The sequence below is a fragment of the Protopterus annectens genome, chromosome 7.part1 (assembly GCF_019279795.1).
Source record: "Protopterus annectens isolate FY-2018-M chromosome 7.part1, PAN1.0, whole genome shotgun sequence".
Taxonomy (NCBI): domain Eukaryota; kingdom Metazoa; phylum Chordata; order Ceratodontiformes; family Protopteridae; genus Protopterus; species Protopterus annectens.
This window is the reverse complement of record NC_056740.1, coordinates 258,210,160-258,226,891: the sequence shown is the minus strand read 5'-3', so window position 1 is coordinate 258,226,891 and position 16,732 is coordinate 258,210,160. Positions and strand designations below refer to the sequence as shown.

Genomic DNA, 16,732 nt, shown 5'->3' with positions numbered 1-16,732 from the left:
ACTTAGTAGTGGGAGTAAAGAGAAGGAGCTTGGTTTTTCTGACATTAAGAAGGAGGCAGCGTTTTGTAAACCATGTTTCTACAATGTACAATTCTACTATAATCTGCATAATACATCTGGTCAGTCCACTGTTTCCAATATACAATTGATTTTGCTATCATTCGTTCTGCCCCTGACATACCTGAACTCCAGTCTATCACTTAGAACTTATTCTTCTCACTGAATACTAGCTGGAACAACACCAGCTCATAATCAGTCCCAATAAGGCCAAACATGTGTTATACACACCAGGCACACTAATATTAGCAACTTCAAAATATTGTCTACTCAGACTCAGCCAATATGTCTACATCTAGGATTTGTTACTACACTTGTTGATGTGGTCATTGATTCCCAACTGAAATTTGACCTCTACATACAAATTACCATAAAGAAAACCCATCAAAATCTAGGAACCCTTTATTCAGCTAAACCATTTCTCACTGAGCAAGCTTGTAGACATTCTGCTACTACAGCCTATCTTCTCCCAAGCATACTATATGCCTTTTCAAACTTCACTAACCCGCAATCCACTTAACTTAAAAGGTTCAAACAGTGCTACAATAAAGTGGCCAGATTTGCAGCAACATTCTGCAACAGAAGTCACCACTGCTAAACACTAAAAAAGTTAAACTGGATGCAATTTCATAAGCATCTCAACTTTTACCAACTGAAGACTGCCCATAAGATCCTTTACTGTCCCTCTAAATGTCCATCTCACATATATCTTATCCAGTGGTACATAACCAGTAGGTACTACCACTCCACTGAAATACCTCACACTCCAGAATAAATCTCTTAACTCTCACAGGAGCACTTTATACTCTGTCCAGGTTTCCAAGATATGGAATAGTCTCCCTATGCAACTTAGGCAGATGACAAGCTCACTAACGTTTAAACCAATCTTTAAACACAATCTTAAATCCCAACTACTCATCTCTTGGCTTTGTGCCTGTAGCTTCACTCCTGGATAACATCTGCACTCACCTTTTACCTTCCTGACAACCCTGACAAGTAAATTACCCACTATCACTGCATGGTTCACCTTTTATTTACACCTATATCCCTTAAACACATTACCTCTACTTTATTTACCTATACCAACCTGTCTACCTTGACTACTTTAATGTGCTACTTTTCACTACTTAACCCTTCTGTATTTGTCTCTATACTTAGTCTCCTAGATGTAGTCTCCTAGACTTAAAACATCATTAAGGTACCCTAGAAACTTTTATTATCCTCAGATAAGTTTATTTATCTTTTAACTTCACTATCAGTTCTGTATTATAATGAAATATCTATGTGGAACTTTTTTTTATAATTTCTTTCACACTACCAGTTTTGTGTTTCCTTCTCTAATTATGTGTAATTTTTTATGTATTAACTGGAGCTTTTCTCTCCAGGCTTTAGCTGAAAAGGGGTCTTCCATGTCCCAGTCATACCTTTTTAGTAAATTCCACTAAAATAAATAAATTGCGACCTCTGAATTCTATAGACACAGTCCAGAGAAACTATAAAATCTCCTGAAGTGCCTATGTGCATATTTTCTTAATGCACCTCTCTAATTCGAACAGGGCATCCCAGTTCTTTGGTGTACATAAAAATTAGTTTTAGACTAGTATCTTACCAGTAAAATTTTGTTTCTTTTCCGTTTTTGAATTTTTTCGGTCTTTTTTATGTTGAAGTTAGAGCCTCTCATACTTTTCGAATACATTATTTAAGTTCTTATTTTAGCTTAATCGATTCTCCTTGTAATGTATCATATCTTGTTGCATTTTTTTTGTACTGAAATTTGCATTTCTCAAGTTTTGATATAATTCTCTGTAGTCATACAAGTACTACATCCCTGTGCTGGTTTAGGGTGTCGTTTAGAGAAAAAAAGCAGGAGCATTTATCTGGCCAGTGTTTCTCGTTTTTCTCCTTCTGATGCTCTTCCATCCATCTTATCCATTTTCTTGTGTAGTCATACTTACTTTTTAAACATTTTGGAATTGTGGTCTATCCTGTCTCTCCCCCCTTTCCCCGTTTCTTTCTTCTGGGATTCCACAATATATTTTGGCAATTTGTTTTTTAGCTTTTAATACTCTTTATTATGCAACCAGGTTGAGAAGATTCCACCTCTCTTCTTAGTCATTTTTTGTACTTTTTCATCTAAGCCATCATTTAGCACAGTTCGTTTTCTTCACCTAACTCTGTGATTGATGGTGTTTACATAAAGTCAACAATTATTCAATAAGCCCAGGAAAACCCAATTATCTGTTTCAGTTTGTGAAGATAAACCATCTCATACCACTAGTCTCATGAAAATCACACTTCGTGCAGCACCCATATACTCCTGACTAAAGCTGGTAAAATTCATTAAGGTGTCACCACTTTCTTTTTGCTACTGTCCACAACATATTCCAACATGTTCTGTATTTGGCAATCCCCCTGTTAAATTTCTTCCTGTATTATTTCTGTTTGACATTTCTTTGAATGATTAAGAAAGCTTGTGAAGGATCAACTTTGGCCCTGATCCCAAAAGACTTGCTGTCAGTGTTAAGTGACCACTTACTCTGACAGCAGGCTGAAAAAAGGTGTTTTGGACTCTGGTCCCTGTAGTAAGCCTGTTTATAAATAGGCCTTACACCAAAGTAAGTCACTTACACAGAGACCAGGCATTGCCGGCCTTAGGTATAGGCCAACTAAGTGGCTGCCTAGGGTGCTGCTGTATCAGGGGCATTTTTCCAGCAATCTGAATGGTGTAGGTAGACCAGGATGGGGGCACAGGTTCATGTTGGGGGAGGCGCTGTGGAAATCTTTTGCCTAGAACATCAGTTGACCAAAGGCTGGTTCTGAGAACAGGTCTTTTGGAATCAGGGCAGGCTTGCAATGAGAGCAACTCTTTTGGAATCTGGCCTATTGAATAAGGGACTGAGTGTCTTACAGCAACTTGCTTCTTCTCCCAATTTTCATTACTGCATGCAGCCTTTCAGTTCTATTCATTTAATACAGCAATTTTACTCCTTTCAAATCAGGTGACTTTAACAGGCAAAACTTACTTTTCATTTCCCAGGCAGCATTCCATTCCATCCCTTATATTCTCTCATGTACCAGTGCAAAGGGATCAAGTGCATTTTCCTCTGATGTATTGATCTTTTGTTAATTATGATATAATTTGTTTAATTTTGAACTAGCATGCTACCAGGATTTTTGAGGGGAAGAAATGCCCTACACTATTTTCAGAAAAAGAACAATGTCTTGTTTCATAGCCTAGCTGGATAGTATGAAACTTGGGTCTAACACACATACAGCAATGAAGGTGCTTTAAAGATGCTACTATGATGTTTTTATCCAGATACCTCCATCTGATGTCTGATCCCTCTTTGTAACTCAAAATCCAGTGTCATAATCTAGAACTTATTTTAACTATGAGATGCCATTGGTTTGCATGACTTTCTAGGACTACATAGTGACACTACATAAGAAGCCATGTGCCCTGTTAGCCAGTGTTAACTTCAGCTGCAGGAATGAGGTTCAAAAGTGGTGGAATTTATAAATGATAATGAAGGACGGATATCAAAAGAGTAACATTTTGAAATGAAATAAAAATTGTTGAAGTACAGTCTATGTTCTGAAAATGGCATAACAATCATTATTCCAAGATACTGCCTTATTTAACTATCTTGTTACCAACATCAACCCCAAACATACACCACATTTATGTGGTCATATCTAAAGTCCTAAATGTATCTGGTCAAATTTTCATAAGTTTTCAGTTTAGATCTTCTGCTTTACTTACAAAATTATTTGCAATTTGTTAAGCCATTTATTATGTCAAAATTTATATTTCATTTGCTCCTAATCGTAGGGCGATTTAATTCTCCTTGAGGGGGGGTACAAACAAATTTTACCTAGATGCCTTTATGGTGTACAAGGTCTTAGCTATTTCGACAGATTTTGAGTCTTGGATTTATTTTCCATTCACTACCATTCTGTAAGAGACAGATCATGTATAGGGTTCAAAGCTTTACATAATGAGGAATTAAGAATCTTTTAAGGTTTAGATTTAACAATATAAAAGGTTGTTATGAAATAATATTTTTGTTGCCATGTTGGTTCTTATAGAACTGTAAGATGTTTCCAATTTGCTTCTTACACCATTGCTCATTCTTGAAATAAACTCCCAACTCATAAAAGTGACTCCAACTGTTAAGAATATGATTAAAATGCAATTATATCCCTTGGTTGGCCATTTAGCATAGTCTGTAAATGTGGAGTCTGTGTTCTAACATGCACTCTTGCCTGACCACAGGGATGTCTTGATGTATAATTAATGAGCATTGTTGCATCTAAGAAAGATAAACAGCAGCATCATTTTTTACAAATTTGAACTTGATACTAAAATTCCATTTTTTAAATTTAGACTTTAAAATTTAATTTGCTTCTTAGCTCTATGTGAGGACCGTTTTGTATTAAATGTTTGGCCATGGCAATGTCCTCCATTTAACACAGTAGAAGGCAGGTCCTATAAACTATGTTCATTTATTAAAATAAAAAGTATGCTAGTGGCTGCTTACCGCCATATGCTACACAAGTAGATTAAAAAGTACAGTTCCTTTTTTTTTACTTTATTAGTAGGAATGCATAAGTGACAAGCATTAGTGGGAAGCGATGTTCTCATGCAATGCACTTGTTTTATGTCCTGTTTTTAGATATTTTTGCTGTTATTCTGAGACTACTACTGTACCAGCACAGTACCATTTTAGTCCAGTATTCTAAATATATGTATATATGCCCATATTCACTGCAGCTTTTTCACAGTTGCATTCTTAAGTGCTTTATCTTGCCATTAAAAGCAGAACTAAATTTGAAAATAGATGCGTATGCAATATGTGCTAACTACAACAACCTTATGAAATGGGTGGATACAAATAATGCATGAATTTTTCATTTGGGGATCTGATATAATAGAAGAAAAGGTGCTATGAGTAAGTAAAAAAAAATCCAAAGATCCACAAAAGAAAAAGAATCAAGTGGAACTGCAGTAATGTGGCCAAAAATGAAATAATGGGAGTGGTACAATGCAGTGTATGCCAAACAGCAGCCTGTGACACGGCAGTGGGGTCTATATCACTTCATCGAACTGCCACTTCAACAAACGGCATTTCATCAGAAATGCCGTTCATCAAATTCCCCTCATGTGAGGAGCTGCACCCTCATCCCCTGCTAATTATATATACCAACTCTGAAATCGCACTATAGTGGGGAAAGGGCAAATTTCCCGAGCTTCACTGTATCTCAATCTCAGTATGAACATTTCAAGAAATGGCATGTTCAATGTAATTGCACCGAAACTGCCATTCGATGAACTGATTTTTCACTGAACTGATAGGGACCCATGGCAGTGACATGGTGCAGTTGATATAGAGCTGCAGTTTTCAGGGAGACATTCTGGAGAATGTGCTGCAACAGGAGTGGCACAATACACTAGATATAGGACAACAGCCTTCAGTGAGACATTCTAGAAGATACACTGTATCAGGAGTGATAAAGTGTATCATATATGGAGCAGAAGCTTTCAGTGAGACATTCTAGAGGATGCAGTATAGAATGAGTGACGCAGTCCAGAGTATGTGTAGCAGTTGCCATTGGGGAGTTATTCGGATACAGTGCCAGGAGTAAGACAGGGCAGTGGATGGTGACCACCAGCCTTCGGTGAGACATTAGAGATAATGGTTGTGACAGAGCACACAAGATGTGGACCACCAGCCTTTACTGAGGTATTATGGATAACAGGAGTGATAGAGAATAGAAGATGTGATGCAGCAGCCTTCAGTGAGACATTATGGATAACGGGGCTGACAGAGTATAGAAGATGTGGACCAGCAGCCTTCAGTGAGATATTAAGGATAATGGGAGTGACAGAGTTTAGAAGATGTGGAGTATTAGCTTTTGGTGAGACATTCTGGAGAATTCGGTGTACTTGGAGTGTTACAGTGTAGGGAATGCACAGCATTAACTTTCAGCGGGCACACTGTAATGGGGGGTGATATAGCCTTAAGTGAGATATCTTGGTCAATGGAGAGTAATGGAATGAGACAGTTCAATGGATGTGTAACAGTAGCTTTTACTGAAACATTTTAGAGGATTCTGTATAATGGAGTGATACTGCAGAATAGGTAATAGCTCTCAACCTTCCATGTCTAGCGCAGAGGACTAATGCTCTGATTTGTTAATGAGATGCTTCCTGTGCTAAGGGTACATGGTTTGAATCTTTCCACCTTCATTTCCCTACTGTGTGACCTTGACCAAGTCAGTTAACTAGACAGTGCTTTGGAAGAATTGGAAATTTGGGCTAGGCTCCTTAATGATCCAAAGGACTGCATGTGTAGTAGCTACATAAAATGTGGAACACTACCTCCCATAATGGGGAACAAGGTGGCAAAATGTGGATTGTGTGTGAAGAAGTTCAACTAGAAAGCTCAAAGGATGGTTAAAATGTGCTTTTAATACTTTTTTGAAGAATTATTGTGATTCAGTATTATTTACCATAGATATTAATTAAAAAATCTAAACAATGAATGAATGAATGACAGATCCTTTCAATGTGGAACAGTATCAAACAAGTGTGCAAGTCATTTTTGGCTAATAAATAATACTAATTCTTCTGGAATTGTCTACAGTTTGAGTCCCCTGAAATTTCAAGAGTCCCTCCATTTCTGTTTCAAGTGATTTTTGATTTTAGCAAGGTGTTTAACTCTGTCTTGCACAAAAAAATTGAACTCTGGAGCCTGTCCCATATATTATCCTTTGTAAAAAAAAATGGCTGAATAGTGCCTATCGCTAGGGTTCTGTAGGATGTAGCGCTGACTGTGACCTAGATGAATGAGGTTCTGTCATCCCTAGCCATGGATGAGCCAGGCATGGAGGAGGGAAGAGTGAAATAGTGTATTTCTCCCTCCTTTTCAAGGGAGAAGGTGGGTTTACTTGTACTCTAAGGCACAGATGCAATGCAGTCCCCTGAAAGAAACTAAAGACTCTACCATTCATGCTTTGAGGGGAGACCCCTTTCAGAAGTGAGTGAACATCCTCTGTAGTTAGCCCATTTCATATTTCATTCTTGGCATCTAGCTGGGTATGCAATTTTATGGCTGGGGAGAAAATCACAAATGCAAACTGCTCCTAATGGCTGATTAAATGATGGCTCCTCCCAGTGAACCTTCACCTTGATGGTGGTGAACAAATAGGCTGAATTACCAGGAGGTGGGTTGATGTTCAACAGACAGAGAAGGTGGAAACTCTCCAAAAATGGCTGGCCTACAAAACAGAGAAATTGAAAGAAAACAGAACTCACAATAAGTAAAGTTATGCAGTAGTATTGCAAGTTTTAATCTTTGAGGCCTGTCTTTTTCGATAGCTATTTAAGTATCAGTACAGATGAATTAAAGTTAAAATATGGTACTTTTGAAGATGAATAAACAAAAACAAAACTTGCAGCAGACTCATGACAGTTCAAGGATATAGATAAGAGTACAAAAAGACATTGAAAGATTAGAGAAATAATGCCATGTGTACAAAACGGTTAACACAATGAATAATAAAAATAAAAACTCTAGAAAAGTTTACTTAATGTGAGGTGATGTACTGATAGCCTAAATAATAAATCCAAGACAGCATGCATACACATTTAAGTGAATTAATCAATTAATTGATTGGAACTACTTTACTATATAATTATATAAAATGTTTCAATGTGTTCTAAGGTTCAGGACCCAAAATTGGTCATTTAAGGCCCAAATCCATTTTCCACGTCAGGCAGTTTTGAATTCATTTAAATTCTTAGATTTCTTAATTTGTAGCCATATTCCATTCCAGGCCATAGCAACCCTAACACATGCCTCTCAACCTCTTAGTACAAGAAATCTGGACAAAGTCATAAATAATGGGGGCAAAGGCCTAAAATAGGGACAGATTTTAAATATTGGTTCTGTAAGCTTAGAAAGTTACTAGACAAACAGGTTTTACATATGTATGCATTTTCTGAAATATATGAAGTCTGGAACTCAAACGTTTGTCATTATTTATTGACTTCAGTCCTCAATGATTTGCCCAAAAAATACAAATTTGATGAGGAACAGACCAAAAATATGAGACAAAAATCTAGACAGTTGACAGGTATGCCCTAACATGAAAAAAGTACCTTTTGATTGTAATGTTTCATCTTTAACTATGAAAGAAATGTTTCTTGTTTCTTTGCTGTGATTAAGCAATTCAATTCCTAACTTACCAGGGGCATTCTTTTTTTGACATTTATATGCCCAGAGTATGAAGTGGAGGTTTAGTTAGGATAATTGTTGTATACATGACCATGTGAGATGCACAGTGAGCAGCCATGAGGAGTACAGTTAATGGCTATGATAGTAGTTAATTTGTTAGATACAAGGTTTTTGGCTGATTTGTTTATTGTATTGTAATGGATTAGGAGACTCGCACCAAGTTCTTGCTACAATTTTCACTGGTACACTAAAAAAAGATTTCACTGAGCTATGTTCATTCTGACATACACTTAGTCATATTTCCACCGAGGTGGTTAGAAGATTTGGGGTCAAGTTAGGGTAGTTTAAATTCCCCCCCGCTGATGTTATCTGTAATATTTTTATAGAATGAGTAGTTTTAGATTTATTGCAATAAGTATCTTCAGTTATACGGAGGGGTGGCAAATTTCTTGGGAATGCAGTTGAAGTCTAGTTGGCTAGGTAACTGCTATGCATCTTCAACTCAGCGATAGTTCCGGAACCATGATGTATATATTCAATGGCAGTTCATTTGCTAGGTTTGGAATTTTTGGCAGCTTTACTTATGCATCATCCAGGCATCCAGGCAACGCTGTTGATTTGTAGCCAACTCCTATAGAGATCCCCATGAACTGCACTGCAATCCACAGAGTTCATTAGGCATGTAGAAACACACACGCGCACACACACACACACACACACACACACACACACACACACACACACACACACACACTCGCAAACATACATACTTATGGGAAATTCATAGTCACCAGTTCACTTACTGCATGTATTTTGAATGTGAAAAGAAACAAAAGTATTAACTGAAAACTCACATAAACACAGGGAGCATGTACTGACTTCACCCATAAAACACTGTAGTCAAAAATCAAACAAAATAACCATTGCTGTGAGATGATAGTACTAATCTCTGAACAGTTCTGCCATCCTCATTTGTGATACTAATGGATTAAAACAGCAAATATTTCTCATCGTTACTGTTCCGACTGTCATTGCTGCAGTGAAGAAAACGTTATTGAGGTTTGCTTGTTTGTCATAGCTGATATTTGTCAATATCAGCCTTAAGCACTATTCTCCTAGATGCCAGGCTACTTACCTACAGGTTTTATTCATCTGGAGAGCTGTAAATGTTAAGATATCTCTTGGAACTCCATACAAAGATATGGGTTCCACTAAAAGAATCATTTTCACAATATTGGGAGAAAACTAGGGGGCAAGTGGCAAAAAATATAATTTCAGGGTTAGTATTTATGTAACTATCTTATTAATTTTTGCAGTCAGACACCCTGCTAATTATATATTCTAATTCCATGATTGCACAATCCCAGGGAAAACAGTATACTCCCCTACCTATGGATTTTCAGTCTTGTACACCTGTCAGACATCTGTTTAGTCAATCAAAGTTCATGGGACCCATATATATATATATATATATATATATATATATATATATGGTTCTACCTGACATAATCGAAACCACACAACACCGACAACCACATCACCGACACCACATATTCGACAGTCCATAAACACGAAACCACACATAACCGACAACGAAATAACCGACGGTACACAAACACGAAACCCCATACAAAACAAAACACATCCCCATTCCACAAACCACACACACAACACAAGCACACCAAAATCCTTACAAGCCCACACTAAACCTTACCCTAACCCTAAGGTCCGTCACTATCGCGACACTTACCTACCCCCCTAACCCTAACTCACTTAACCGCCCTAACCCTAACTCACTTAACCTAACCCTAACTCACTTAACCCACCCCTATCCCTAACTCACTTAACCCACCCTATCGCTCCTAACCCTAACTCACTTAACCCACTATCGCCCCCTAACCTAACTCACTTAACCCACCCCTATCACAGACCGTCAATCTCCACACTTACCTGCCTCGCACCTAACGTCCGTCACTACCGCATACTCACACAGCCTTTCCCCATGTCGGCATCCTCGGCGTTGGTGTTGTCATCCGTCGTGTCGGTCTTCTGCATTGTCGATGTTCTGCAACCCGCGATTGGCCGGTCTTCTTTCGATCTTCTGGAGCTCAGTTCGATGTCGGTCTTCTCAGCTGTCGACGAAGTCAGGTAGAACCATATATATATATATATATATATAAAACTTTTCCTAGTGGGTTGTAGGTAAATGAGTTAATGATATGACATAGGAGGGTGATGTTGTCCAAAATACTGTATTGGCTGACAGACAGGACTCAGGAAGTTAGAAATGGAGAGTCCACCTCTACAAAGAGGCCAATCACAAGTGGATTCCCTCAGGTATCAGTCCTCGGACTGCTCCTTTTTGGCATTTACTTCTCAAAAGTCAAGGCCAATGTCAGTGGTCTCTGGCTGACTAAATTTGCAGATGGTTGCAGATTAGGAGCTGTCATCAAATCTCACATTGACACAAATGTTCTCCAGGAGGGGCTGACACAGACAAACAACTGCTCTCAATGTCATGGACTAAAACTAAATGCCAAGAAATGCATAATATTATCCTTTGGGAAGTCATCCATCCCTGGTAACTATCATATTGATAACACACTCCTTAGAGTAATCAGGGACCTAAGGACACACATAGATAGTAATCTAGCCTTTGATCATCACATGTCTATAGTGGTGAGGAAATCATTCTATGTTGCACAACTTATAAACAAAGGAATGGCATCTAAGTCCAAAGAAGTCATTGTTCCACTGTATTTGGCATTCATCAGACCTATCATTGCGTACAATGCCCCCCCTTGGTATGTACCTAACCAGGCATATCCAACAACTGGAACGTTCACAGAGGTTCCTCACTAAAAGAATAAGTAATATGTCCACAAAACCACTCAGTTTGGCACACTGGTCTCAATAAAGGCCAAGGTCACAATACGAATGATGAAATTCCCTGTGTGGAATGAAAGCACTAAATCTTGTTGTATACCAAGTTGTCTTTAATAAATTTTATTTGAGAAATTCGTATTGTGACAGGCTCCCCATCCATGTGAAGCAGAGTTCCTCCCTAATCCAATTCAAGTGTAACTTGGACAATTGGATGGGAAACCAGAAATTCATCCATGGTTTGGCACCTATGTCTCTGATGCAAACAGGTAACTTGTAAATGGTTCATCTCCCAGGCCTATGCTTACACTTATCAAGGGTATCAGAACTAGTCAGAGATTTGGGATGCATGGCTAGGCTTGAAAAGGCCCTTCTGGCCATTAGCCTAGTAAAAACCTCTGAACCTAAGAACCTACTGTGTAAAATGTAACCATCAGGTCTTTAGATATAATTATAGTATGCTGGCAAAGATAATCATATATCCTTATTCTTAACTATACTGCAGTCTCCCAACACACATACACACACACACACACACACACACACACACACACACACACACACACACACACACACACACACACACACACAAGCATAAGCCATATCAATACTAGTGTTACACTGATTTCAGCAATTTTTTTTTAATTGCTCAACAGTACTTCTACCATGCAGTGGGCAAACAACAGCAGAAGTAAGCCACTTTTATTTTATCTGCCGTGGATCTACGTACCCACCAATTACCATCACTTTATTGGCTGTGTGCACCTCAGATTGTATGATTGTGGTAATAAATAAGTATTGGTATTAACAGTAATGTACTTCGTTTGTTTCATAAAAATGCACAACTCACAATAAAATAGCCCATCTTACTTTACATAAATGCACACTAGTCCTCCAAAGCAAGATCAGTGAGTTAATTGTAAACTGAACAAATTACAAAAGAATCAATTATTTTTTACGCATATAACTCCCCCACCCAGTAGATCATGATAAAATTTCCAGTTCTGTAATGCATTTCAACTTTGTTCCACATTAGTACCTGTCATACATTAAAGTATGCTAAGTTTCTTCACACAAATCACATTAATCTTGCAAAGTCAATTAATGAGTAAAAAAGCAGTCATTTTTCATTTTTTCCCTCATAAATGCCCAAGTTGCTTTATGCAAATCACATTAGTTCTGAAGAGCCAGGATAAAGAGAAACAACAGCTGACATAAAAGATACAATCACAGACCTTTTGCAACACCAGGAAAAGTTGAGAGTCATTAGTTGCTGCTAAGGAAACCACACATACCTTTGAATTTGTTTGCTCGGCAATCAGGAACAAAGCCAAATGTAATGGAAGATCAAAGGGCACACATCAAGTAAACCTTCCAATGTTGCTCTAAAGCAATTAAAAGTTAATAGAACAGCAGGCACTACTATACTTGTTATGAACTATAAGAAGTCTAAAAGTATAAAACTCTAATTTCTGACATTACTTACTGCCTGTAATTCTCAATGATTTACCAGAAAAAAGCAAAAATGAGACAAAACCAGGAGCATTCTGCATATCCAAGGACAGTTGAGAGGTGTCCATGTGATCCTGCTAGCATTGCAAATGTAGTTTGCTGGCCAGGATATACAAAAAAAGAAGAAGAAGAAGAAATAGAAAAATAAATTACATTTAACTCATGCCCCAGTGCTTTTTTATAACCCAAGTCCAACTACGGCTATCTATTTCTATTATTATATTTGAACCAGGTGGCTTTCTACTCTGACATCCTTATGAATTATGGGGAGCTAACAGGAGCTAGAAGAAAGTGGCAGCTACTTCAAAAAAGCAGCCTCTGTTCATTTAGTTAATTAGTTATTTTAATGCAATGATGCATTCTTTACACTAAAAATAAATGAATAACCCCAGGAAGAATAACAAAGCTGTTGCATGCTCATGTGCAAATGGAAGAGCTTTCTGTGTTAGCTTTTTTCTTTTAATTACAAATTAAAATAACTACCTTTTGTTACTGAGTATTAAGTTCAGCACACAATCAAACTAAAATTAGTTAACTTGTCTGCTGAATGTAAATAAACTTGAGTCATGGTCATATTCAGTGACTGGCTATAAGGCCCCTTGAGCTGTGGGCTGCTGGGTTGCCATCTGAATAGCCCCTATTATAATCCACCACAGACAAAGAAAGTGAAAAAAAAGATTCAAGCTGCAGGTACTCAAACCTGTTTTCCACTTCTACAGCAGCCCTAATTTATGATTTGTTTAGAACATAATTGCTTTTATGTGATGACGGAACTCAATTTCTTGATAAAGGTGCAAGCAAAGTAGTTGTTCAAATAAGGTTTGAAGATGTGAGAGGAGGGCTAAACTGATGTGGCAAGGGGCGAAGGGCATTATTTTGTCTTGGAAATATGAAGTTGTACACCAGATTTTTTAACCAACATTTCACACTTGGGGAGCTAAACTGGAGTTGTTCAGCCATCTCTGAGACATTACTGGATGCGTTGTACAGCCTGGAGTCACCAGCATGTTGCATTAATCTGGCTCATTCACAGTAATCAGCCATATTAATCACAAAGGTAATGAACAATAGTGGTCCAAGGACCCCATCCTTAAGTGACCCCTAGAATGACTGAGCAAGAGTTAGAGATGTTGCAGTCTCACCTGACAGCCTGAGATTTAGAAATGAGATAATTCAGGAATCAATGGACAGTGAATAAAAAGAAACCAAAGTGTATGAATTTTTGCAGAAGGATAGTATGGTTGATAGTACTTGAAAGTTTTGATAACTCTAGGCAAACTGTACTGACTTGCTCACCCAGACAGACTTTGCTCCTTATGTTTGCATTGAGAGACAGGATTGCAATTGCAGTTCCATGGAGGAGGAGGAGGAACCATGCTGGCATGAGCAGACAAAATTGTTATATATCAGTGATAGTTGTTGGTGGATCCATTTCTCTGGGATTGTTCATATGGGCAGTAGGAGTACAATTATATGTAAATTATTATAGCTGAGTAAGGTTTCCCATGGGTAAGGTTATAATAATGGCTTCCTTACATAGTAAAGATCCATATGGCCCTTTAACAGAGTAGTTGATAATCATAGTGATGAAATATACTACTATTACTACATCTGCTGCTAAATATAAATGGGGAGGGGGGCAGATCATCAGTCTTCAAGGATCCTGTTTTCATTTTAGGTGTATTTGTTTAACTTCTGTACATAGGACTGAGGTGGAAGGTAGGTGTGGAGTTTCTTGGACATATTAAATCAAGACTCGTGCTACAATTACTAATTACTGAAGTTGTTAATGCTGAAAAATACGCCCAAAACTGGTGCTGCTTCCATCACTATGGCATCAGAGGCAGGGTCTGGTTGTTGAGTGTTTCCTGGGTATGGTAGGCTCCTTATGCACTGCCAAATATATTTAAGATGGTGGAGGTGAGCATCTTGCTTTCAAAGAAAATTGGACATTTTGCTTTTTGAAAATGAATTCCTTGCTTTGCCATATCTTTCCTTATAGAGTGTATAAAGCTGCATAAAGATTTCTTTATGTTTTTCTTTCCACAATTAAACACACTCTTTCATTATGCATTTGAGTTCTCAATTTATCAGGATAGCCATTTAGCCTTTATCCTTATTTATTTTTAAATTTCTTCAAATGTTCAAGGCTTTTAAATCTGTGTCAGGAATGGACCCCTGTCCTAAGTCCTGAGTATAGCTAACATTCATGAAATTATTATTACTTCAGTCTTTGATGTTTTCCAAGAGTGTCCTTATCAGTGCCTACAATGTAGCAAAAAATGCTCTCTTCTGTAGTTCATATTGAATACCTAAATTTGTAACATGTTTAAGAAAATGCAGAAATTACCCTAGCTGCTGCTGTTACCACTGGAAGTATTTAAATGTCATTGTTCCTCATTGCTCCAATTTTGTTTCTCGCACATTATGACATTTTACAATTTTATGTCTCTCAGTAACTATGGTAGGTGCTACATTCTTCAGGACTGATAGGAAAGTATGGTTAAAATGGTGACTGCCTTGTCTAAGTATAGCAAATATAATTGGGACCAGTTGTCCTGGTTAAAGGTATGAAAAAATCTGGCAGTTTAAGGCTCCTTGTGTTTCTTGAGAAAATGAAGTCGAATGTCTTTGTACTTTGTCTTTCTAAACCAGCTGACAAAGATGATAAGATGTTACTAAAACTGACCAATATGATTCCAATGCTAGAAATATTGTTAAAGGAGGCTGGAAAAATCCAATCTAAGAAACGTTTTATTTTGGTACTTTAACTACAGCAGAGCTAGTAAGAGAGATGGCTAGAAAGGTGCTTGGTGTGACATCTGGAAAGAGGAAGGAGGACAAGGAGACCTGGTGGTGGAATGAAGAAGTACAGGAGAGTATACAGAGAAAGAGGTTGGCGAAGAAGAAGTGGGATTGTCAAAGAGATGAAGAAAGTAGACAAGAGTATAAGGAGATGAGGTGCATGGCAAAGAGAGCGGTGGTGAAGGCTAAGGATAAGGCGTATGAAGAGTTGTATAAAAAGTTGGACACTAAGGAGGGAGAAAATGACCTGTACCAATTGGCTAGACAGAGGGACCGAGCTAGTAAAGATGTGCAGCAGGTAAGGGTGATAAAGGATAATGAGGAAAATGTACTCACAAGCGAGGAGAGTGTGTTGAGGAGATGGAAAGAGTACTTTGAGGGGTTGATGAATGAAGAGAATGAGAGGGAGAGAAGGTTGGATGATGTGCGGATAGTGAATCATGAAGTGCAGTGGATTAGCAAGGAGGAAGTAAGGATAGCTATGAAGAGGATGAAGAATGGAAAGGCTGTTGGTCCAGATGACATACCTGTGGAAGCATGGAGGTGTTTAGGTGAAATGGCAGTGGAGTTTTTAACTAGATTGTATAATGAAATCTTGGAAAGTGAGAAGATGCCTGAGGAATGGAGAAAAAGTGTTTTGGTACCGATTTTTAAGAATAAGGGTGATGTGCAGAGCTGTAGTAACTACAGAGGGATTAAACTGATCAGTCACAAAATGAAGTTATGGGAAAGAGTAGTGGAAGCTAGGTTAAGAAGGAAGGTGATGTTTAGTGATCAGCAGTATGATTTCATGCCAGGAAAGAGCACTACAGATGCGTTGTTTGCTCTGAGAGTGCTGATGGAGAAGTACAGAGAAGGTGAAAAGGAATTGCATTGTGTTTTTGTAGACTTAGAGAAAGCATATGACAGGGTGCCTAGAGAGGAGTTGTGGTATTGTATGAGGAAGTCGGGAGTGTCAGAGAAGTATGTAAGAGTGGTACAGGATACGTACGAGGGTAGTGTGACAGCCGTGAGGTCTGCAGGTGGGAGTGACGGATGCGTTTAAGGTGGAGGTGGGATTACATCAAGGATCAGCTCTGAGACCTTTCTTATTTGCAATGGTGATGGACAGGTTGACAGACGAGATCAGACAGGAGTCCCCGTGGACTATGATGTTTGCAGATGACATTGTGATCTGTAGTGAGAGTAGGGAACAGGTGGAGGAGGCCCTGGAGAAGTGGAGATATGCTCTAGAG

The 16,732-nt window shown here is 38.2% G+C and overlaps 1 protein-coding gene across 1 annotated transcript in view; it reads left to right on the top strand.

Moving 5' to 3' along the window:
• The window catches only part of TRPM1 (transient receptor potential cation channel subfamily M member 1), an 841,064-nt gene that overhangs the window by 484,549 nt on the left and 339,783 nt on the right, over nucleotides 1-16,732 (top strand). The window lies entirely within an intron of this gene.